The sequence below is a fragment of the Canis aureus genome, chromosome 7, assembly GCF_053574225.1.
Source record: "Canis aureus isolate CA01 chromosome 7, VMU_Caureus_v.1.0, whole genome shotgun sequence".
Classification (NCBI taxonomy): domain Eukaryota; kingdom Metazoa; phylum Chordata; class Mammalia; order Carnivora; family Canidae; genus Canis; species Canis aureus.
The window spans coordinates 8,519,078-8,544,003 of NC_135617.1; the positions used below are offsets into that span (position 1 = coordinate 8,519,078).

General features: G+C 43.2%; 1 long non-coding RNA gene across 2 annotated transcripts; it reads right to left on the reverse strand.

The window, feature by feature from the left end:
• Positions 1 to 14,838: 14,838 nt before the first annotated feature.
• Positions 14,839 to 23,799, reverse strand: LOC144317050 (uncharacterized). Of its 2 annotated transcripts, none has more exons than XR_013382925.1 (4): positions 22,003 to 23,799; positions 20,127 to 20,254; positions 18,113 to 18,159; positions 14,839 to 17,089 (listed from the first exon to the last, which is right to left on the reverse strand). It is a non-coding gene; the product is annotated as an uncharacterized LOC144317050 (long non-coding RNA). The 2 variants fall into 2 exon arrangements; XR_013382924.1 differs by having other exon boundaries at positions 14,839 to 17,051; positions 22,003 to 23,791.
• Between the last annotated feature and the right edge of the window lie 1,127 nt (positions 23,800 to 24,926).

Genomic DNA, 24,926 nt, shown 5'->3' on the forward strand with positions numbered 1-24,926 from the left:
TAATGGGGTGCACAGCCAGGTGTAATTTAAGCACATCTTCCTACAGGCAGTGGGTGGTTACAGCTGCACTGCTGTAGCTGTATTGCTTTCAGCTTTAATGGGAATCTTTATCGAAACAGAAACCTAATTCCATTTAGGTTAATAATATGCCCACTCAATCTTCCTTTTCAGAACCAGCTTGATCTTTAAACTTTCTGAGGGAAGACTGGCAGTGATTCCTCATGGCAGGTGGGTATCACATCAGATAAAGCCGGGTTAGGAAAGACTTATTCAGAGTCATTTTGATTGCCTGTTTTCACAGTGAAACTGCAGTAACTCTCTCTTATCTCTGAATGCAGTGGTACTAAAACTGTGGTGTTGGACCACAGGAGTTGGTGTTTGTCTGTCACATGTACCAGCCTGTTGTTCAGGAATGGAATGGGCCTGTATTCAGGTGACAAACTAAGACTGTAACTATCCATTCCAACTCTGCTCTTTTAATCCAGGCTCCCCCTGTGTGATTAATGGTCTTGAAATAATTTATGGGAGGCAAAAGGGGGTTCTGGGAATATGGCAACCCAAAAGCAATTTCTATCTTTCCCACCCCCAAACCCAAAATTTCTTCCTCACAGGGGCCAAACAGCTGCTAACTTCCATGGGTGGCTGGATGCAGGTGAAGCCTTCAGCTTTGGTTCCAAGCAGAGAGAATTGTGAGGTTCTCTCTTTGAGTGGACTGGGAAGGTCCTAGAGAATAACACCCAAGGCTGTAAAGAATGGAGGGCAGTAAATCCTGAGAAGACTTGGCTTGTCAGGGCTAAATTCATCATAGGCCCCGTGTGACTGCACCAGGTTTTCCTACCCCCAAGGGGCCATGGAGGAGTTAAATGGGGACTGAGGCCTCTTCCCTTCTATTGGTGCAGTGTGGGAAGTCTCCAGGGAGTGGGGGGTTCCTGCAGGTGCCTAAGTATTGGCAGTATCTATAATTCAGCCTGTGGGGACTGAGATTTCTTCACCTTCTGCCATCCGTGAGAGTCCCACCACTTGGGACATGCAAACCACCATACCCTAAGACCTTAAGAGCCCATGCAGAAAAATACCCTCTCCTTTAAATAGAGCCAGGAGCCAGAGAGAGGAAAATCAGAAAGAGCAAAACATTCTGAGAAAAATGAAGCTGGAAGAAGAGTGTCTGGGTGGAGGAGGGATGAGGGTAAGAACTTGAATAAAAAAATGGCAACTGTTGGTGAAAAGATAGAAAGAAATAAACAAGATTCCAAAGGTCTACAGAAGGTAGGAGAGAAAGAAAAAGGATTCTAAAGCTCTTATCTTTTTTTTATAAATTTATTTTTTATTGGTGTTCAATTTGCCAACATATAGAATAACACCCAGTGCATAAAGCTCTTATCTTATTGGAATGAGGGAACATCAGGGAGCTGAAGCACCTCTATGGAGAAACAATGCACAGCGGTGAGGATAATAGTATCTTGTTTTCAGAAAAAATATATATATACATTTTCAAAAAGTATATAAGAAGCAGTTAGGCTCCCAGGTCACCCCTCTTGCATTACACAGGATGAGTGACAATTTACTGCCTCCTGGAAGAAGGTGCCCTGAGAGGTTGAACCAGAGGGACCCTGGACTCATGGATACCAGCCTCACCGAAGCAAGGATACTATACTGAAAATGGGGATTAGAAGGTGGATTAGTTATAGAAAGTTGGGATCCCTGGTCCCTGGTCTTCTGTGCCTCATCTCCCAGAATGCTAGTATCTATGCTTGTTCCTTCCAGTATGGGAATTAGAGGTTTCCTCTTTGGGGACCTGACCAGCTTAGGAGAGGAGACCTAAAGATACTGACAGTTAGAACCTCTCAGTGAAGCAGACAGGCTGGAGGGAAACCCACAAATCAACAGATTCCACCCACATTCTCTGAATTCTGGTTCAGTTAGTGCATCACTCTTAAATATGGGCAGACAACCAAGGATTACCAGACATGTAAGAAACTCTAACATGAAAAGCAGAAACCAAAAGGATTATAAATAAAAAGAAATTTGGAAGCAAAGAAAAAAGAAGGAAACTTGAAAGAGCTCTTAGTATCTCCAGAGAGAAACAAGAAGATATTATATTCAAGAGACAAAAGAAGTGGTTCAATGGGAATACTGAGAGAATAATTGAAGGAGAGCTTGGAGATTAAAAACAGGATAGCTTTAATGGAAACAACTTGACCAAAAATCTGTCACAGAATTTTGAGACCCATTAAAACAAAAGTTTAATGAGAAAAAAAAAAAAAAAAAACAAAACAGGATAGCTAAAAGGAATATAATTCAAGAGAAGAACTGCAAGAAGTTTCATCAAATTTAGCAAATAAAAATACAGGACTCCCAGTTTAATTTGAATTTCAGATAAACAACAAATAAGTGTTTAGTGTAACTATGTCCTATGCAACTCTAGTTCATTTGAAATCAACATTTACCTGGATATCCTGTATTTTATCTAGTAACCCCAGATGGAAGACGAAGTTGATGAAATCTCCAAGAAAATAAACCAGAGAAAGATGGATAGATTAATAAAGTGAGAGAAAGAGAAAGAGAGAGAGAGAGAGAGAGAGAGAGAAGAAAGAGAAAGAGAAAGAAAAAGAAAAAGAAAAAGGAAGGACAAAAGTCAAGGATTTGTTGAGGAACTCTAATATTTTAATGATAAGGAGTTCCAAAAAGGAGAAGATAAAAAAACATTATCAAAGAAATTTCCAAGAATTGACTGAGAGAGTCTACCCAGAGCCAAGCACAGAGGACAAAAAGTCCCTGACAAAGCACATCATTACAAAGTTGCAAAACACCAATGACAAAACAGTGAAAGATGAAGCCATATACAGAGGATCAGTAATGAGAATGGCAAAATTCTTCTGTGGATAAGAGTGAAGCAATGCCTTCTGAATTCTCAGAGAAAATTTATTTTCAGTCTAGAATTCTACACCCAGCTAAACAGACCATCAAATCTGAAGGCAGAATAAAAGTTTTCCTAGAACTTTCAAGATCTTAAGAAACTTAACTTCCAAGTACCCTTACTTAGAAACCTATTGAAGTGTGTGCTCCCTCAAATTGTGAGAGTTAACCAAGAAACAAGATATGGGCCCCAGGAGAGAGAAACAAGAAATCTCTGAGATGACGAAAAAGGGAGATGTCAGATGACAGCGCTACAGCAAACCCAGAGAATGACTTAGGCCTCAATGGAGCAGGACGGAAGGCTCCAGGTGGGCTCTCTATTTGAAAAAGGTAAATTTTATAGCATATCTGATGTTTGAAAGTATTGAGATGAGATTTTCATTCTATCAGACAGTTTGAGTGTGAATTAGTAATTGGGACCCAAGAAAATTAAGAAAGTGAGAAAATTATTAACTCTAGAAAAAGCTAAAAGTTGTATAGGAAGAAAATTTAATTGTAGTTCATTTAATGACTTAGTTGGGGAGATTACTTACGTAGTCATAACAGTATAAACACAGTATTAATCAACAAAATTATGATACAACTACATTGTATGGAGAAGAGTGTGCTTGTGTGTGTGTGTCTGTGTGAGGGTAAAAGAAGCCAAATCCTATTATGTAGTAATCAAGAGTCTCTACGCAATACCAAAAACTGAAATAACAAGAAATAGCTGTATAAGCATGCCATTTAGAAATAGAAAAGCAGATACTAGAAGGAACAGATATAAAAGTTGTAAGTGGGGGATCCCTGGGGGGGTCAGTGGTTGAGTGTCTGCCCTCATCTCAGGGTGTGATCCTGGAGACCTGGGATCGAGTCCCACATCGGGCTCCCTGCATGGAGCCTGCTTCTCCCTCTGCCTGTGTCTCTGCCTTTCCCTCTCTTTGTGTCTCTCATGAATAAATAATTAAAATCTTTTAAAAAAAGTTATAAGTTGTGTCTTCTAGATAGTGGGAATTGAGAGGTGGTAGGGGCAAAGATATGGACAACTATTTTGTAAGTGTTATATAACTATTGGGCTCTTTAAAACTATTTACCTTTATAAAAATAAAGGTAAAGTTTTAAAAATGTGACAATTTGACCATTTTTTTTTTTTAGTTAGGATCTAGTAATACATTCAAAGATCAGCATTCTTGACCATGCAGGACTTATTCTCAGAATGTAATATCAGAAATTCCATATCAGAATTCTAGGAGTCCATATCAGAAAATTTATCACCAAAGTATATGAACAAGCTGAATTCTTCACATGGTCATAACAATAAAAATCATTTTAATACTATTTAGCAGACATTCCTCAAGTTTCTAAGTAAATTAGAAATAAAAAATGATAGAGTTGAAAAAAATGATAAGGTATATTAACGACTACAAAGGTAGAAGAAATATTATCCGAAATGGCAAAAGGAAAATGGTAGGAGATTGTTCTTAAGGGCCGCGGCTCCCAAATCATAAAGAATCTCTCTTCCTGTGAGGTCAAGACATTTAAGCTGTATTTTTCCTGCAAAGCCCTCAACACGGGAAGGGCCACCTGCATTAGAAGCACTTGTTTTAGGGTCCCTCGAGTCTATGTTTTGAGCAAGAGCCCCAGATAATTCTGTTTTGGAATAACTTTGGGAACAGCAGCTCAGGCCGACAGAAGGTACCAGAGTGCTCAGACTGAAGCAACAGAATGGACATTTCAAAGACCACCTCCTCCTCCTCCTTCCCCCCCAGCCCACTCATCCTTGCATCATTACAGTAGAGGATTAATAGGATTGATACTCAAGTCAGCCGCACCATTTCCTATGGAAAAGTTGGGTCACATTGCCACTCAGTGCCAGAAAAGTTCCTGGAAGTGGCCTTGGTTCCTGGAGCATCCCTGCTTTATCTGATTCTCAGCAAACAGCAAGATAACATCTTCCTGGGGTGGGGAGAGAAATAAGTGCTGCATCTTGTCTGCAAATCTGAAGCTGGCCTGTCTTGGTTTCTAAAGGTTTTGTTTTTGTTTTAAATTCCATTATAACGAAACTTGAAATAGTTCTCAGAATGGTCAGTGCTAGAGAGGAAGTAACCAGGGCAGGACAAGTGCTCTGGGCAGCCCTCGGAGTCCAGCTGGAGTCATTTTCATTCAGAATTTGGTGACATCCGTCTAGGGAGGCAGTGGGCTTTGCTCTGGAGACCTGGAGACAGGCAACCCTAGAGAGCCACAGGCATCTCAGCAAACAGAGATAACAGTGACAAGAGCAAAGTGTCTGAGAAGTGGTTTCATGGAGAGCACAGGAAGTGGCTGGAGTGACCTAGTGAAGCCTTCTCCACCCAGGACACCTTCTGAACAGCACCTCTGGCTGCTAGTTCTAAAACTTCAGTGTATAGCAGCATTATGGCAGGGGGCGGGTGGGAAAACACCAACTGCTCAGCCCAATCCCAGAGTAGATGCGGGTGCAGCTTGAGACGTGGCATTTCACATTCCTGGTGCTGCTGCTACTGCTGCTCTGGGGACACTTTGAGAACTACTGGCCTGTGGTCGTCAAGGGAAATCTGCTCAGCAGCATGGTTTTTCTTTTTTTTTTTTGCTGGGAGCAATGACCTTATGACTCTGCTGAAGGAGAAAAGCTAGGGACGCTGGCGGGATGCATGCTGGGACCACACTTTGAGATCTGTGAGGCCATAACTGAATACTCCTCTTGAGTCCAGGGAGGAGACTTTGGGCCTAGTTGGCCAGATAACTGTTGCACCTGTTTACATTCATCAAACCACAAGCATCTGATGAGAGACTGTCATCATTAGAGCTAACCATTTACTAAGTGCTACGCGTACGCCAGGTGCTTCGTAGACATTCAAACTTCATGGCAGACCTATGACTCCCTCCAGACCTTGCCAGGCATATCCCATCCTGGGGACTTGACACTGGCTGGACCCTTGGCCTAGGACACGCATGCTTCCTCCCCCCACCCCCAGAAGCTCCCCTCTACTCTCAGGTTTTGCACAAATCCCATCTTGTGAAAGCAGCCACCCTGGCCACCTGCCCCCCACCCCCCGAATCTCCACCCCTGCCTTAGGTCCACAACTTCCATTCCCACCTTCAGGCTTTACCTTCTCTCTTGAGCACTTACCACTAACGTTCTATATATTTTGTTTTGTTTATTATCTGCTTCCCTCATAAGCATGGAAGCACAGGACAGGGCTTATGTCGCTATTGTTTCCTTAGAGTCTAGAACTGTCTGGTACACAGTTAACAGTCTATACCTAGTGGTAAAATGAACAAATGAAACCTTCAGAGAGCCGAGCCTTACTTTGCAGGGACGTGCAGAATTTGATAACGTGATGATTAGAGCCTATCGACTAAGGAAGTATTTACATCCAGGGCTCCTGGGTGGCTCAGCTGGTTAAGCATCTGACTTCGGCTCAGGTTCCTAGAGTCCTGGGATGGAGCCCAGCCTAGAGGTCCCCGTTCAGTGGGGAGCCTGCTTCTTCCTCTCCCTCTACCCCTCCCCTACTCATGCTCTCTCTCTTTCAAATAAATAATAACATCTTTTTAAAAAGTATTCACATCCAGTTTATTTCATTGGAGCTGTTTGTTTTTTTTTTTAAGATTTTATTTATTAAAGAGAGAGAGAAAGCACAAGCAGGGGGAGGAGCAGAGGGAGAGGGAGAAGCAGGCTCCTCACTGAGCAGGGAGCCTGATCCGGGGCTCGATCCCAGAATCCTGGGATCGTGACCTAAGTTGAAGGCAGTTGTTTAACTGACTGAGCCACCCAGGTTGCCCCATCGGCATTGGTTAAATGTGAAGGAAGAAAACAAATAGGAATCAAAACAAAGAGAAGATGGGAACTAGGGGTTACGGGGAGGGAACAGGCGGTGGCACCACTCCGTCTCCCCCGGCATGGGTGGCCCTAAGCGGGGAGGGGGTGTTGCCTGGATTCTCACTGGGGGCAGAAAACAGCTACTACAGTCAGCAAACATGGTTGTTGGGAAGCAGGGTTTCTAAAGTGACAAGGAGGGGCTCATTCAAAAGAGTAGCTTTCGGGATCCCTGGGTGGCGCAGCGGTTTGGGGCCTGCCTTTGGCCCAGGGCGCGATCCTGGAGACCCGGGATCGAATCCCACGTCCGGCTCCCGGTGCATGGAGCCTGCTTCTCCCTCTGCCTCTCTCTCTCTCACTGTGTGCCTATCATAAATAAAATTTAAAAAAAAAAAAAAAGAGTAGCTTTCAAATAGTCAAGACCAGCTGACAGTGGAGGGAACCAGAACTAGGTTGTCACCCTGAAGTAGCAGCTGGCACAGCAGCATGGCGGCACTGAAGACATGAGGTCAAAGCGAAGCTGGCCACACGCCAGCAACCAGACAGCCTCCTGAGGCAAAAAGGAAGAGCCTTGGCCTATGATTTAACTGTACAAACAGACCCAGTTTTATTGGAAACACTGATAGAGTCCATGCCACATGGAAAATATTAAACATTTCCTCTCGGCACCTGTTTCTAACAGGCCGCAGTGTTGATGATTTTGCAACAATATATAAATGCAGTCCATTAATGAGCCCCAGGGAGAGTCCACATGCCCGGGCCAGCGTGGCCTGTCTCATATTTGAACATAAAAAAAGAAGACGCCCGAACGGTTGAGTTCACAGCACTGTGCACACGGGCAGGTGCTTTGGTCATGCTTCATAGCACAGAACCCCAGTGAAGAGAGAGGGAAAAGAATATAAGATCATCTCAAAGCCAACAAACAGACCTCACCCACAGTGATCAGGAGACCCACAACCAGATTCAACTGGAAGTCCCTAAACGGTAATTTCGTTGAAGTCTACTTAGAGTGGGAGATCCTCCTCTAAATAAAAGCTGCCATGCGATCATCGTGATTGGGTCCCCAACATTCGTGACTGGGTCCCCAACATTCTCTAATTTGCAAACTGTGCTTCCCATCTCCACCAGGAACACGTTGAGGACCTACTGGGGATGGCGGGTCACAGTCCACAGTTGCAACAGCACAGTCACAACACTAGGCGGCAGTAAGCTGAGTGCAGTCATAGGGTGTCGCCATCAGGCTAAGGGCTTGGTCCAGGGCGGTGAATGATTAATAGAGGGGCTTACAGAGGGCCCCAAGGTCAAATACATGTGGCCTGTATCAGGTTAAGCAGAGTTTAACCTTCACTCTTGTGTAGGCTAACATGCGCTGGGAATCTACCAGAGGACCTCAGTAGGGAGCGTTTCTCAAATATTTGACTATAGGAGCCTTTTTTTCAAAGAACCCTCATTAGAAAAATCTGCCCTGAGCCCATTTGTCTCTCTGTACCTGTGGTGGAGAAGGTCATGGGCTAACTGTGACTTGTTTACTATTTTTTTTTTAAGATCTTATTTATTTATTCATGAGAGACACACAGAGAGAGAGAGGCAGAGACACAGGCAGAGGGAGAAGCAGGCTCCATGCAGGGAGCCCGACGTGGGACTCGATCCCAGGACCCTGGGATCACACCCTGAGCCAAAGGCAGATGCTCAACTGCTGAGCCACCCAGGCGTCCCAGTGTCACTTGTTTATAAGCAGATTTTGTTGGATCAGTATGGGAGAGACCTGGTCACCGCTGGATTAGTAAATTCTTGAAGTGGGTATTAAACTTCTTCAAGCCCCTAAATGTGGCTGTGACGGGGACCTGGAGATGATGCCTCCCTCCAGAGAGGAGAATTCGAGATCTCCCTTACTGGATATGCTCTCACGCTGCAAAGCTTTGAATGAGACCTGCCCTCAGAGTCAAGTGCTTTTGGAAAAACAAACAAAAAAAAAAAAACCCAAAAAACTGCTGTTTGCAGATTAGCAAAGTGATTTGATGAATCTCCAAACTGTTGCAATTTGCAGTTTGGCAAATACTAAGTCCTCCCTAAACTGAAGCATATTAAAATTCTTATGCCTCTTCCATCATAGAATTCTGTGCTCAGTCGTCTCAGGTGGTAAAAGGAAAGTTCAAGAAGACTTGGGCCCGGGGTGGTTTTCCTTCAGGAAAGGTGGTACCTAACACCTTCCCCCACTACAGGCTCTTGACCAGGCCCCTGCTTTGGGAAAAGAACAGGGAAAACCATGGTTAAAACTGTTTTTACAATGGTGCTTTCACATTTTAAATGTGATTCATATTTTAATCTTGTTCTGTAAACAGTCCACAGCTATTCCCAATATTTGATCTCATTGAGATCACAGGTGAGCGCCCAGATACCATTATCATTCCATAATGATATGGCTCCAGGTGCGCTGAGGCAGGAGGCTCCCAGGTAATCATGAGTTGGCAACGAGCCTACACAGGCTCTTTCTCCCTTTGGCCTCACAATTAGTGTTTAATGTCACTCACTAATACCAGGCAGGGCTTATCCTCTCAGGGACATCAGACCCAAAAGGTCTCCTGGTGCCCAGGGAAAGGTGAGAAAGATTACTGATTAAAAAAAAATAAGAGATTCTTTAATACTTTCTACCCATATCAGAAGCCTGAGCCACAGGGTCCTGGCCCTGACCTGGGTGTGGTTCCCAAGGCCGGCTGACACGGCTTCCCTTACCCTTTGGCACACCAAGGGTGCTTCCAACGTTTTTTCTTTTAACCTGACAGTTGAATGTGATATTTTGTGAAGCACTGTGGTTTTTCCAGCTTTGATATCAAGAGGTCTAGAAAATATTTGTGTGCTGTTTTCCTTTCTCACTCTCTTCCCTTCTTGATTTGCTTGTTTTGTTGTTCTGTTTTTTTCCTGAGCATTTTGGCTGTGGCAATCCCCCATTATTGTCCCTTGGAGTAATATCTTAACTATAAAATACAATCTTGTTGTTTGGAAAATTAAAAGAAAAATAGCAGTGCAGGTAATGGGGCCCGAGGAGCTGTAGGAGAGGAGCAAGGGGGTGGCGGGGGCAGGGAGGGACTATAGTTCAGTGAGAATGGCAAATGATTCACTGTCATTTCAAGACTGAAAAAAAAAAAGTGGATTTTACCGTGGTAACTCAATTTAACTGTTCAAATGATTATTGCTCCCCTGGTGTTTATAAAAACATATGAAATGAAAGGAAACAGACTCATACAGACTTGAAGAGTTTTCAAAAGCCGTTATACCCACAAAATCTGTTTGGATTTTGCCAACATTGTGAATCCTAAGCTATCAATTTTATGGCCTGGAGAAACAAGACAGTAGAGCACGGTGGTCAAGAGGGATCTCTGCTGCTGATCCACGGTGTGACCTTGGGCAAGTCACTTGACTTGCCGAAGTCTCTTCTTATATGGAGGGATTAGTCACAATTGTGCTTACCATTCAGGGCTGTTTTCAGGATTTAATGAAATAATGTGTGATAAGCACTTCCTAAGAGGTGTGTCTTATGGGAAATGCTCAATGAATTTTATTGCCGAAACTCTACATGAATAGAGTTACTGCAAAGAAACCAGGATTCCGTCTTTGGCAGAGTTCCGTGAAAGCCATGCGAGAAGTCCCGTAGGCCTTTTCCTCTGTACTCCAAGCACAGCAGATTTCAGTGGCAAGCGATCTGCCCTTCAGGGGGCATTTTCAATGCCTGGATATATTTTTGGTTGTCAAACTGAGTTGTGTGTGTGTGATGCTACGGGCAAATAGTGGGTGGAAGCCAGGGATGCTACTTCACATCTACATCGCACAGGGCAGCTGCCACAACCAAGAAGTATCTGGCCCTCAAGTGCCAATTGTGCCACAGTTAAAAAAAAAAAAAAATGGACCTAGCACAGCCCTTTGACATCTTAGGTCTAGAGGTTATACCTTCCTTCATGGCTCTAAAAAGAGTTGTATTAGTCTCTATGTGAACAATTTTTTTTATTTTTATTTTTTGTCATCTGACTTTCAGAAGCTTGTGTGGAGATGAGATGGTGTTCTGAGGTAGGCTATCTATTTTAAATAGATTTTATTTATTTATTTGACAGAGAGATAGAGATAGAACCAGAGAGCACAAGTGGGGGGAATAGCAGAGGGAGAGGGAGAAGCAAACTCCCCACTGAGCAGAGAGCCTGACCTGGGCCTGGATCCCAGGATCCTGGGATCATGACCTGAGTGGAAGGCAGATGCTTAACCAACTGAGCCACCCAGGTGCCCCTATATATTTTTTATTTTTTAAGTAGGCTCCACACCCAATGTGGGACTCCAACTCACCACCCTGAGATCAATAAAAGGAGTTGTCAATGAAATTTTTAAAAATTATTTTATTTTATTTTATTTATTTCTTCATGAGAGATAGAGAGAGAGGCAGAGACATAGGCAGAGGGAGAAGCAGGCTCCACGCAGGAAGCCCAATGTGGGACTTGATCCTGGGACCCCAGGATCCAAAGGGCCAAAGGCAGAGGCTCAATCCCTGAGCTACCCAGGTGTTCCGAAATCTTAAGAGAACAAAAGAAAAGTCTCAGTTTCCTAAAGATCAACTGCATTAGCAAAGAGTTTGGGGGAAAATTAGGGAATGTGGTTCATGCTAGAGACAGAGCCCTGGTATTTATTGACCACTGTTCCTGGCTTTCAATGTTGGGGCAAATTTGTGGGAGCCCAGAGGCCCACTGGGAGAGTTAGACAAATGAGGGCATGGACTCACTCTGAAGATTTACTTTGGTGGCAAAAGAAAATTTTGATGTTAACCGAGGTCTTGAGATTAAAGCACAGACATGCTATCTTGATTGACAATTCATCACCCCTATTTAAAAGTAAATATAAAGATTGGATCTTTCTAGGAAGGCTATTTTTTTCGGTTCAAACAAATACACTAAACTGTGGGTGATTGTCACAAATTTGTACAAATCAGATCTAAAGACTTTCTAGATTGTTGTTGACAATAGCCCCAAAGGAGAAAGTGTACCTTTCTGTCTTGACAATATCCTACCTTCAATTTGTGACCAAACCATAAAAAGACAAAGCAGAGAAATAGGCTGAGAAGTGAGCTGCCATCATGTGGTGTCACAGACTGTCAAGTGTGACTGTCTTCCCCAAGGAGCGAGTTCAATGGACAGTGGACCATTCTGTCCTTATGAGATGCAAACCTATGTGCTTCTGAGCCACTCCTTGCACATGTCTAGCAGAGAAAGAGCCAGGCAGCAACAGAACCTAGAATCTAGAGTTGGGGGCACCTGGTGGCTCAGTTGGTTGAGTGTCCATCTAACTCTTGGTTTTGGCTAAGGTCATGATCTCAGGGTCATGAGATTGAACTCTGCAGCAGGCTCTGCACTCAGCAGGGAGTCTCCTGCTCTCCTTCTCCCTCGGCCCCTTTCCCTGCTCACATTCATGCTTTCTCTCTCTCTCAAATGAATAAATAAATCTTTAAAATAAAATAAAATAGGGATCCCTGGGTGGCGCAGCGGTTTGGCGCCTGCCTTTGGCCCAGGGCACGATCCTGGAGACCCTGGATCGAATCCCACGTCAGGCTCCCAGTGCATGGAGCCTGCTTCTCCCTCTGCCTGTGTCTCTGCCTCTCTCTCTCTCTCTCTGTGACTATCATAAATAAATAAAAAATTAAAAAAAATAAAAAAATAAAATAAAATAAAATAAAATAAAATAAAACCTCCAGGGTGCAGGTTGACAGGCCTGGTAGGCCCAGCAGACCTTCAGGCCACAGCCTCTTTGGCATTTGCCTGAGTTGTGCAGGGTCCAGTCACAGGGCTAAAGAAAGGGAGTTGGAAGGATGGCATACCTGACCGGAAAAGCAAAGTTGGAAAAATCCCCTGCAAAATGGCACATGACCTTCCCACATTAGACTTGGAAGGTCGGTGCGCCACTTGAACTGCCATTATGGCTCACTCCTTCTTATGAAATCCTCTTGAACTTTTCTCACATTTAAATTTTGTGAGCGCTTAACCAAGAGCCCAAGTCCTCCAATAGCAATTTAAAGTTGAAAACATTTCAGAGGGATACAAAAATTGAATAAGCCTCTTGGTTTCGTGAGGGGGGTGACGGCAGCATAAGGGGCACACTGACCTTGCCACTTTATGAGCAGAAGGCAGGTGTGAGCTTACAAATTAATGTTCCAGAATGTCCACGGGAAGTGAATAAAGATTACCCTGTTGTCCCATTTGAATGCTGTGCCATTGCTCACGGTGCCAAAAAGTTTGATTACCTGGTCACCTTTGTTGATGAACTTCATAATATTGGTGGAAGGAGGTTCAATAAAATACTTCAAAACCAGAATGCTCCTCAGAGCCCTGAAACTTTGGGTCATAGAAGGAAATATCTGCAAGCAAATGACTTCATCATAAGCATTATATTTGAAGAGCTCCCTAACTGACCATGATATAATAAGCGACCTCTACAAAACACTTAGCTCTGGAGAGGCTCTAGTGGAACCTGGAGATCTGTGTAGGTGGAAAGAAGTCTCCTTGATGCCTACATGAGTGGGAAGGGCAGCATGGAATAGCGCACGGTGGAAAAAGAGCCCTGGGCCAGGAACCCGAAGACCAGGCCAGCTTCCGACTCCCTGCCCTTGTGATCTCAGACATTCCCCAACCCCTTCCAGTTCAGCGTCGTCCGTACAATGAGGATGGATGCTGGCATCTGCTGTGTCCCTCCTGGACTGTGAACATTTGAGAAAGCTTCATGAACTGTTTACTAAATAACCAGTGTCTTACTGTTCTTGTCAAAAGGTAATGAGAGTTAGAATCAAATTGTGTCTTATTAAGGAAATATGTTTATAACCAAATTACTTCCTGAGAACTTCATGTTTCCTGGCATGGTCTTTCATTTCTCTCCTAATATAAAATTGTCAGGAAACCTATGTTTCACTGAGTAGAAAATGGCATAGCCAATAAATATATTTTAAAATGTCTTATTCTATGGCCGCATCCTTTGGTTATCTAGCCGTGCTCTTTTGGAGGGGGCCTTAGGCAGAGATCTGTTCCTTACAGAGGATGGAAACCCATCCAAGTTAGTTCAGATAAGGGAAAGCTGGTTACAGAAACAAAAGCAAGAAGCAGCGGCTCATCTCTTGTGTGTTCCAATCAAAGTAGAGTCACCCCTTATGCAACTGGGTTTGGGAAACCTCCAAAAGCAAAGTGGTGCTTTTTTTTTTTTCCCCGATGGCTTCATGACTTATTTTCCCCTCGTATACACCACAAACCCACATAGCACAAAACTGGCCCAGTCAGTATCCCCAAGTCTACATGACGCTGCTGGTCTCATCCCGTGTACTATCCAGTTTCTTGGTCTCTTAGTTTAATGTCTTTCCTTCTTGCTTCCTCTTGCCTGGAGTGTAGGTGCAACGCTCTTCTCTCCGTGTCGGCTTCCTTTTTAGCATTTAAAGCTCAGAGTACATGTCACCAAAGCCATAAAATTTGGAAGTGTGCTTTTACAGAGCCCCTTCTGGGTAAGTTATTTAACCTCTGCGTCTCAGTTTCCTCAACTGTAAAATGGGGACAGTGTGATTCCCAATCACAGTGCCTGGTCCATGATGCTCAACAGGAGCCGTTATCATTATTCATTTTCAGAAGTTAGTTTATAAAACTGACCAAGAGCGGGCATAGGGCTATATAATCTAAACATTATGTCAAGTTCTAAAATCAGGTGACCTACACATGGCATTAATTTGTCAGGTAAGGGGATCCCCGGGTGGCTCAGCGGTTTCGCGCCTGCCTTTGGCCCAGGGCGTGATCCTGGAGTCCTGGGATCGAGTCCCGCATCGGGCTCCCGGTGCATGGAGCCTGCTTCTCCCTCTGCCTGTGTCTCTGCCTCTCTCTCTCTCTCTATGTCTATCATAAATAAATAAAAATAAATATTTAAAAAAATAATAATAATTTGTCAGGTAAGTTTCCAGAGCAGATGACTTGACCTCAGTCTTAAAAGGAAGTGACTGAAACGACTTTGTGAAGAGAGAAACCGAAACCTCGGTTTTCAATGACTGTCACAAACCACCCCAAAACTTAGCTGTTTAAACAACAATAATTATTTATTTACTCAAGAATTCTGCGGTTTGGGCAGGGCTTGGCAGGAGCGGCCCATCTCTGTTCCACATGGCTCCATGTGGCTGGAATCCACCCAAGACCGCCTGCTTGCTTATATGCCTGGCACATGAGGTGGGGCTCGCCGGGCACCCCCTTTCCATGGGCCTCTTCGTGTGGCTAGCTGGCCTGGGTTTCTTCTCTCCATGCTGGGCTCAGAGTGGTCATACCCCTTACGATGCGCCCCCCTCTCCCAAAATGCAAGAGCAGAACTCTCCAGACATTCTTAGTATAGCTGGGCTCAGAAGTCCCAGAAAGTCATTTCCACCATACTTTTATCCATCCCAGTGGTCACAGGACCAGCCCAGCCTCAAGGGGAGGGGATTTAAAATGGCATGAATATCAGCAAGTTTGGTTCAACCGGGGCCACAGATGAAGAGCCCGACAAGAAATTCAAGGTTCAAAGGTTCAAACTCAGAAGTAACAGAATAGCTCCTCTACCCCATGAGGATCCCTGGAAGCTGTCATCTTTGCAGAATTTGAGTAATCTCTTCCTTCCAGCATCAGGTCAAATCCACTGAACTCGCATCAGGCTTTCAAATGGCGTGCCCGCTGACAGAAACCCAACAGTGACAGAGGCTCCGGGTCAGGCCTTTAATAAGTTCATTCCCATGGTCACTCTTCATCACTTAGCATTAGCATTTTTTCCTCTCAATTTTTCCATCTATTTCTCTGTTTCCTGAAGCAGCAAAACCTTTAATTTTCTGTGGGCTGATTATTTTCCATGCGGGTAGAGCTGGACATTTTCCCAAAGAACCAGCTTTCGGTTTGGTTGACCCTGGGTATTGTTTGGGGATCTGCTTTCTGTCCCCACGGTGGGCTGGGGTGGGCTGGGGTGAGGTGGGGGTGCTAAGGGGAAGGTCTGAGGTTAGTGGAGGGCCACTGCGAAGGCCTTTACTGCAGTTGCTCAGGTGGGGCTTGCAGTGGATGCATCAGTGTTTCCCTCTCCTGCCCCAGAAACAGAGCTCAGGCCTTCCTTCTGGAAACTTCTCCCTCCTAGAGGGGCTAGGGGAGCCCAGGAACAGCAAGGCTTTCTGCCACAGAGGAGGCATCCGCCTCTGTACGGAGCTGGGGCTTGCCCTGAGGTTACAGAGGAGAGGAGGTCGGGGCCCCTTCGCTTCAGAGGCTGCCTCTTTAGCCCCCCTCTGTCACCACCTGCCCCTCTTCACCCTGCACCTGCCACTTAGCTCCTCTGGAGATCAGACCCCTTCCCCACCCTTCCTCACCCTCCTCTCCAGTGTTCTCTGTGATCCCTTCAGAGTGTGGGATTTTTAACAAATATACACAACTTCACCTGAAAGCAGCATGGGTCTCTGGGTCCACTAATTAAGACATCACACTTAGCTAGAATGTCAGCTCATTCTGGGCTCCACCCCCGGTGCTTGGCCCAGAACACGGTGCAGAGTAGGAGCTCAGGCCATAGCTGCCCAACGTTGCATGAATATCACCCTGCGAGTAATCACACCCAGCTTCGAATTTTCTATTTTGTTCCCTAAGTCGGTCCCTTTGGACCCTTCTCCCATCACAGACTGTACCAAGGGGACAACAAGCGATGAGTTTCTTAGAAACAGCTTGTGTCAACAGTCTCCCTCCCGCCCCCTCCTCTGCCCAAAGTGGTGAGGCTGTAAACAGCTTCCATCAGAAAACTGGCACTTGGAAAACAGAAACCAATTAGGGAGCTGAGGGATGACTCAGGAGAGTATCATCAGAGGACCGGGAGGGAGAACACGCACGGGTCGGACACGAACCTTTGAGACGTAACCTTTTGGAAGACAGCATCGATTGTAAATAGTCAGGCTCTCAGTTGAATCATTGAGCAGTTACTGAACTTCTCTAGATAGATCTTCTTGTGTTTTGTGAGATTGCTGAACTAAGGGGATTTATCAAGGGGAAGGTCTGGATCGTTCTTCAGGGAAATGTTTTATTGTGATATTCTTTCGCCTTGTGTATTAATCAGCTTGGCCTGCCATAACGAAATACCACAGACTGAGTTGCTTGAGCAACAGAGATGTCCTTTCCTCACGGTGCTGGAGGCCACAAGTCTCAGATGGGGGGTGGAGGTGGGCTGGCAGGGTCCGGTCCTTCTGTGACATCTGTCCTTGGCTTGCAGATGGCTGCCCTCTTGCTGTGTCCTCGCGTGGTCCTCCCCCTGTGTGTGCTCGGGTATCTGTTCCCTTTTATAAGGATGCCAATTATATTGGATCAGGGCTCCCTGCTCATATGATTAAAGATTAAATTAATTAATTGACACTACCTCCAAATATAGTCGGATTCTAAGGTAGAACATAGGGACTCTGGGCAGGGGTAGGGGTAGGCATACAGTTCAGTGCCCAGCACCTTCTTTGTTTATGGAGGTGAAGCGTAGCAGAATATGTCACCCTAAAATATACCACTTTGGCATGAGGATTATTTTGAGTTAAGGGCCCTTGAAAAACAGCATATGTGAGAAGGTTGTGCCGATGACATCTTCTCTTCCTAAAAACATGAAAAATGCCCTCCCTCTCTATACCAGGATGAAAGAAATATTCTTCTCACCAGAGATGGGGACTCGAGGCTGAGAAAAATCTGTTCAAACAGACTTGTTAAAATAATCCTTGTCTTTCTTTAGTCTCTCTATCCATTTTAGTTACTTTTTCACAACTATTACTTTCTGCTCAACCTCAAGTGTACAAGCACTTAGGCTTGATTGCTTTGGGGTCATCATTTTCCTGGGAAGACTCTTTTGTGCATATGAAAATATTAAATTGTGTGCCTTTCTCCTGTCACTCTGCCTTCTACTTAATACTCAGGCCCAGCCAGAGACTGTAAGAGGGCAGAGGAAAAGTTTTACTTCCCCTACTGAAGTTTGCTAAATACTGTGTGTTGGATGAATAATGACATCCTTTCTCCCTCTCACCCACTTTTTCTGCCAGTTCCTAGGATTCTTGAAAACAGGGATGACTATAAACAGGTAAGGGGAGGGATGCCTGGGTGGCTCAGTGGGTTAAGCATCTCTGCCTTCAGCTCAAGTCATGTCCCTAGGGTCCTGGGATGGAGCCCCGGGTCGGGCTCCCTGCTCAGCAGGAAGTCTGCTTCTCCCTCTCCCTCTGTCTGCCGCTTCCTCTGCTTCTGCTCTCTCTCACTCTGTCAAATAAATAAATAAAATCTTAAACAGGCAAACAAACAGGTAAGGGGATTGTATGGGGAGCTCCAAGGGTGTGAATATGGATGGCATTCCAAGGGTCTTTGGCCCTACCTGCTTTCCCTCTGTCACCCTTGAGATCAGTTGACTCTTCCCTTGCTCTGTTTGTTAGAGAAAAAGAAATTAGATTTCAGAGTCATTTGATGGGATGGGGGGGGGGGGGGAGGAGCAGTGCAAGAAAACAATGACTGAATTACTAATAGTCTTTTCAGAAGTCCTGTAGGTAATGAAAGCCCATGGGAGGTTGCATTACAGTATTTTCATTTGCATGCAGGGCAAGGAATTGGCTTGCTGACTACAGTTTCTCCACAAGTCTTGGGATGCAGGACATTTCTAGTCTTTTGTCTTGAGAAGCGTCTTGGGTAGTATCAGAAGCCAAGGCCATGAATACAGGAGGGGCTAGAGGGGGTTGTCATGTGATGCTGCCAACTTGCTGCCATGGCCTTGCTGCTTAGGAATCCTCTCCCAGGATGCCCCCTCTCCCCCCAAACAGAAAGGCTACTCTTTCTGACATGTAGAAACCAGACTATAGGCTTTGCTCATCGATGCCATTGGATTAGGATTTGATGAACTATCTGTGTCTCAGATGGGAGTGACTGGAAGGGGTGACTTTGGCATAGCCCTGGAAGACCGAATTGTGGTGGTGGTATAGTGTATAGCAGCTCTATATTTCACTTCCAAGTTATAGCTAGACTTTTTCATTTTTCAAAAGCAAGACATTTCCTGATAGTTAAAAACTGATCAATCTTAGCCAACCAATATATTTGATTTGAAATGCTGTTGTTTTTACTTTCTGTATGAGAATGGAAAATGGCATCAGAGAGAAATGATACGGTTTTTGTTTGCTTTTATGTTAAGAACTACTAAAATAATTTATTTCAGCCTCATTTTATCTATAATAAACACTGTGATGACTGAGTCTTAAAATTTCTTTTCAGGCCACCTAAATACCTTTCTTTTCAAATAATAGCAAATGAAATTATTTACACAATTGAGCAATTATTTAATATTGAATGTACAAATTTATCAAGATATACTTACTGAGATATTTCTCTTGTATTTTTTAGAACCACAGAGGCTTTTCTTGGAAAAGGACACATCCAGAAATGTCAGGGGAATAGTGTATGATTTTCAACCAAAAAACTTAACTTTCATAAAGGGGCAATTTTGATCAAGTCTTTAAAAAAATCTTGACTAAAAATAAGAAGAAGCTTAAATTATTGTTAGAAAACATAGAGAATAAAATTACAAACTCCTTAATTCACTTTAACTTATAGTTTTTATATCTAATTCTACAAAAACTCACCAAGCTTACCTTGCAGAGGTATGCAAAACTCATTCTTGTTACCAGTTTTTGAGGTTTTTTACTTAACTAGATTTTTTTTCCTTTATAGGCATATATTAGTTTCTCAAAGTCCATTGGAAATGTAACTATGATAAAACTATGTGTTTTAAAGTTGTTTTCTAGTCCAGAGCATTTCTAATTAGACTCTGCAAAACCAGTTTTGATTCTATGTAAATAAGTAAGTGGTTTTATTAATGGGTCAGGGATTTCATGCAAATGGTATACCTTAAATAGGATGCAGAATAAAAGACCAAAATATACTAATATGCCCAAAAGCTTCTGTTGACACGCAGAGCTTTTAGAGAATGGGGGGTTCGTTCCTATCGTGAGAACAGTCTCTGGCTGAGCACAAACCAGAATCTCCATCCTGTATGCCTACACTTAGTTCCTTAAAATCACCCTTATTGCTGGCTTCCTGGGCTCCTGTCTTAAGCGTCAGAGTAAATGCAGTAAGTCCTATGTATCTAGCTTCAGTGTAAGCAAACTTGACTGCCCTGAACTATTGATGAGAAATGTCAATAACTCCTAAAAAAGCATTGTAAGGTTTAAATAATAATGTATGGAGTATCGGGGAGTGCTAAATGTCTCTTACAAAATTCTGGCTAACCTCCATGAAGATTAAAAAGTATTTACACACTTCAACTGATAATGTGCAGTTATCGTTGACTACAGATTTTATTCTTTTTTTTTCATTAAAAAAACTCAACAACATCAATTGCTTACCTTTCGAACAGCTATAGGGGATGTTCCATGAGACCCAAAGTCCATTCCTAGTGGATTCCACATGGACTCTGTTTTCACTCTTTGGGTGACACATTCTTCTTGACACTGAATATTCATCTATGTCAACACTTGAAACAAATCGAAATGTTTTTGACAAATATAAATTAAAATTCCACCAAGTGAGTTATGGTTAAGTGTGCCAATTAAGCAATGATGTTTACTATCACTCCTGCTGGAAATGACTCTTAACTGAAAGTAAAGCGTTTTTAAAAGGCATAAAACCACAAAAACAAAGAGAATGAAAGAAAAAAAATGAAGTAGCATCAAGAAACTAGAAGCTGGCAGTGTTCGTACTAAACAATTTAGGGCAAGGTTTTTCAACCTTAGTACTGTTGACCGTGGGGGCCAGATAATATTTTGTTGTAGGAGGCTGTCCTGTGTGTTGGAGGATATTTGGCAGTGCCCCACCTCTTCCCACTAGATTCCAGTAGTGCCACCTCCCCAGTTGTGACAACCAAAAGTGTTTCCACTTACTGTCAAATGCCCCCCCACACCCCCGAAACAAAATTGCCCCTGTGGAGATTTAAGGAATGAGAAAGATCTAAACGTATCTCTGTCAAAAGTCCAAAAGCAGGCTTATTCTGGCCAGAGAATGCTCCAAAGGCTCAGGACCTAGAGGTACCAGGTGGGAAACAGGATTGGCTGACAATCTGTGTAAGAGATAGATTGGCCATTCTGTATCCCTTCTGCTAGAGGTTCCTTCTTTGAAGAAGCTGAGTCTCGGAGACTCCAGGCTTGGAGACATGGGGCACTGTAGCTGTAATCAGGGCTACTTCTTGTTTAAATAGTCGATTATTTCCCTTAAAATTATTACTATTATTATTATTATTTGCAAAAGACAGACTGGTTAATTAAATAGAACTCTTATGAGGTCTGCTTAATACCTCTGCATTCTTTTAGGTTTTAAGAGTGGCACTAATTTCTGCTAGACCCTCTGTGATTTAATAATTGCTTTTGATTTACAATCTTGGGTCTGTGTGTGTGTGTGTGTGTGTGTGTGTGTGTATGGGAGTGGCAGTTTCAGAGCTCTCCATTTGGCTGTCTTCACTATGGTAACCCTTATCTCATAGGCCAAGGAGGCATTGGGGGGTTGTATCAATTCCTGGGAATATCTAACCAAGTATACATAGAGACACCAGGCAAGTACTACAGATGGGTCTGCAGACCCAATAGCCTGGAAGCCACACCTGAGCCAGCACCCCATATATTACCAGGACCCTTATATAACCCCACAGAGGCCAACCCTGCACAAACTGAAAGTACAAGGCCCCTTGTTCAAAAACTTATTAAGAATTTTTAAAGGGCACCATCTGGACATCAAACCAAGAATTAAACCACAGTTAGAATCTTCTAAGTGGGAAATTCTGTGTGGGTGCACAGGTCACACCCCCACATCTGTGACACTGGCCTTGGCCCTGCTCTAGCAGGGTGCCATGATGATATTCCAGCGCTGGGCATTAATGTCAGCCTGGACCCTGAGTCCAACAGTCCTCAGAACGTCTAGATCTTTCCCTTTCCTTGATGTAGAGTTACCCAAGGAAATGGATTCTCTGGGAGAAGGACCAGAAAATCATTACTGTGAAGACTCTCTTGCTCTTTCTCTCTCAAATAAATAAATAAAATCTTAAAAAAAATAAAGCCATCAATCGCTCTTAGTCTCTTGTTATCTTTTCCCAAACCACCTGATGAGTCTGGTAATAGCCACCACTATTGTCATTTTAGTTGTTCTTTTCCCCAAATTGCTCAAGTGTCTGATACAATGTGCCGGCTCATGTGTTTGTTACCAGCAGTGAAAGGTTAATAATCGGATTGTTACCTTGTGCCGTGTGTGCTCCCCTTCCACCAACAGTGCAGTTCTGCCAACCAGATGGCAGGTGATCCAGCTCCAAAGTCCCACCTTGGCATTTGCTTTCTCAGATCTTTCCTTGGGTCAACTGTCAAAGGTTAGGTTCCTTGGAAGGTGACCCAAGATCCAATCTCCAAAGAAAAAAATGGCTGATGATGGAAATTTAAGCATCCCTTAGGAATTCTTTTTGGATAGGGAGGTCTTTACAGTTGACCTCAGGTTAAAGAGTGAGATTGTGTGTCTTTGGGTAAAGCTATCCCACCCAGAAAATGTTGAAAGAGGAGATGGAGATGGGCAGGCAAAAGCCTTATGAGGGAGAACTTTTGGGATCAGTACCCGTGGGAAGGGGGGAAAGAAAGGAAGCAGGATTGCATGGAGGGAGAATCTGGCCATGATGAAGGCCTCAGCTACCTCACAGGAAGCTCCAAAGCTGAACTGGCTCTTGAGACTTGTCCCAAGTTACAGGGAAGGCCTTTTTACCACCATGGTGAACAGTCATTGAAGGACAGTTGCTCTGGGAAGGGGTCTTGACTGTGGGAAAGGCAACTCTCAGAAGTTGAACCAATTCCAAGCAGGCTGCCAGTGGAGGGGTGTCACTTCCAGCAGCTGGGGGCTACATCCTTTCATCCTGAAGAAGGTGGCTCTCGTCAAAGCATCGTTCGCCGCTCACCTGTAATCATGTAAACACTAACATTTGATCTAACTAAAAATTGTGCTATCATTGAGGTGTGTGGTTTTATGTATGGATGAGATTGAGGAATGTAAAAAAGAAAATCTCCTTGAGTGATAGGAAGCCAAACGATTAGACCTCAGATTGTGTTTTTAAAAAATTAGAAAAAAAAGTCCGGGAAATAGGCTGCACACATTGTGTAATTTACTCAGGTATTCCTGTCTTTCCCTTCTTAAAGATGCCGCTTTGCCTACCCACCAGGATAATGTTATATTTCTAAAAACTTTTTCAATAATTTTTTAATGATAAAGGCATTTTTGCATCTAATCCATACATTTTCATCTTGCTAGACAGAAAGCTAAATCACCAATTCAGAGCTAGACACTGGACAACCTTAGCGGCAGTAAAGACAGGACAAAGGAAATCTGATATATTTAGAAGGAATTAGTTGTCTCTTTCTTAACCAAGAGAGATAATGAGCAACTTGAAATTGTTTTGACATCTTTCTAGTTGTTTTCACGTCTTCAGTTCTTACAATAATCATCCACTGTTAGTAGAGCAGATATTATTATTCCCATTTAATGGATGAGGTGATTGAGCCTCCAGAGGAGCTATGTTTTACCGATAAAATCTGTATATAAATACCAGACAATAAATTTAATTATAAATAGATTTGCTTTGTTTCAATGGTCTTGAATTTTAAAAACAATTGCTGATAAAAAGGAATTGTTAAATGTAAAATTGTGTTACATGGCAGATTTTTTTTTTTTCCTACCTGGGGTTTCCTAGAGTTGTCTTTGACAGATAAACTTGTTCTAGGATAATTTCTTCAGGCTTGAAGAACATCATGTCAATACCCAGAGAACCTCACTCTAAATTTTAAGAGATCTAAACTGTCTGAACTGTCAAACAGCAAATGGTGTTAGACGTTTCCATTCCTATTGGCAAGTGAGATATAATTGTGTTAAAGATCACTGGGTTTAAGTTTAGACACTTTATAGTGAGACCGGTTTCAAAAAAATAAATAAAAATAAAGCGGGACCAGAGTGTTTGGGTAGGTGGAGGGGGCTCCCAAGGGTAGCAGTGGTACCAGCAGTAGTTGTATACAGGGCATACATGCCACAGTGCTGGGGGGGGGGAGGGGCATTGGGAAAGATCTTAGTTCCACTCTATAAAACACCCTTTTATTTGGGATTCTCCAAATTCATTCCACATCTCATCATTCAGTCCATTTATTTTGACATTGTGGAACGACCACAGACTACTTTGGCTCTTCACTTTTGCTGTAATCCGAAGTATCTCCTTTTTATTTTATTTATTTTTATTTTTTTAAAGATTTATTTATTTATTCATGAGAGACACAGATAGAGAGAGGCACAGAGACAGACAGAGAGAAGCAGGCTCCTTGCAGGAAGCCTGATGCAGGACTCAATCCCGGATCCCATGAGCCAAAGGCAGACGCTCAACCACTGGGCCACCCAGGCATCCCCAAAGTATCCCCTTTTCAGAAGATCTTTAAATAATATAAAATTCTATCTGAACAAGTACCTACACTTATGGAGCAGCTTGCTAGATTTTAACCTTCGAGACAAGAGTATACTGCACTGAAGCCTGAAATTACTGCCCTTAGACCTTTTGTAGCTCTTACATTAAAAAGTAATTAAAAGAAATTTGGGACAGTGGTGGAAGGTAGGAGAGATGCAATATTTTAATAAATTTTACAAATTTTAGGTTTGGGTTTTTATAATCAATTATTCAATTTATTTCAAAAGGAGTTGATTAATATATACTGTACAAAAGTCAATAGTCCAAAAGAGGCATCAGTGGAAATAAAGTCTCTTCTGACCCCTGTCCTAGAGCTCCTCGTTTGCCTCTCTAGAGGAAACCAATTTTTTGTGCTTCCCCATCCAGAGAGGCTTAGACTCTACACATAGATTCCACATAAGTGGTAGCTTACTACACACTTCTTACACACATACTCCTTCTGCAATCCATATCAGAACATACTAGAACTACAAATTTTCTTTTCTAATGCTTAAATGGTATTAAATAGAGTATATACCATAATTATTTAATCAAGTTGTTTCCAGTGTTTTGCTATTATGAGCAATGCTATAATATACTTTTCTCTATGTTTATATTTTTACTACACTTGGAATTTATTTTGGAGTAAGGGGTGAAGTAGGGAAACAAATTTGGTTTTTTTTTCTAGGTGATTATCAAG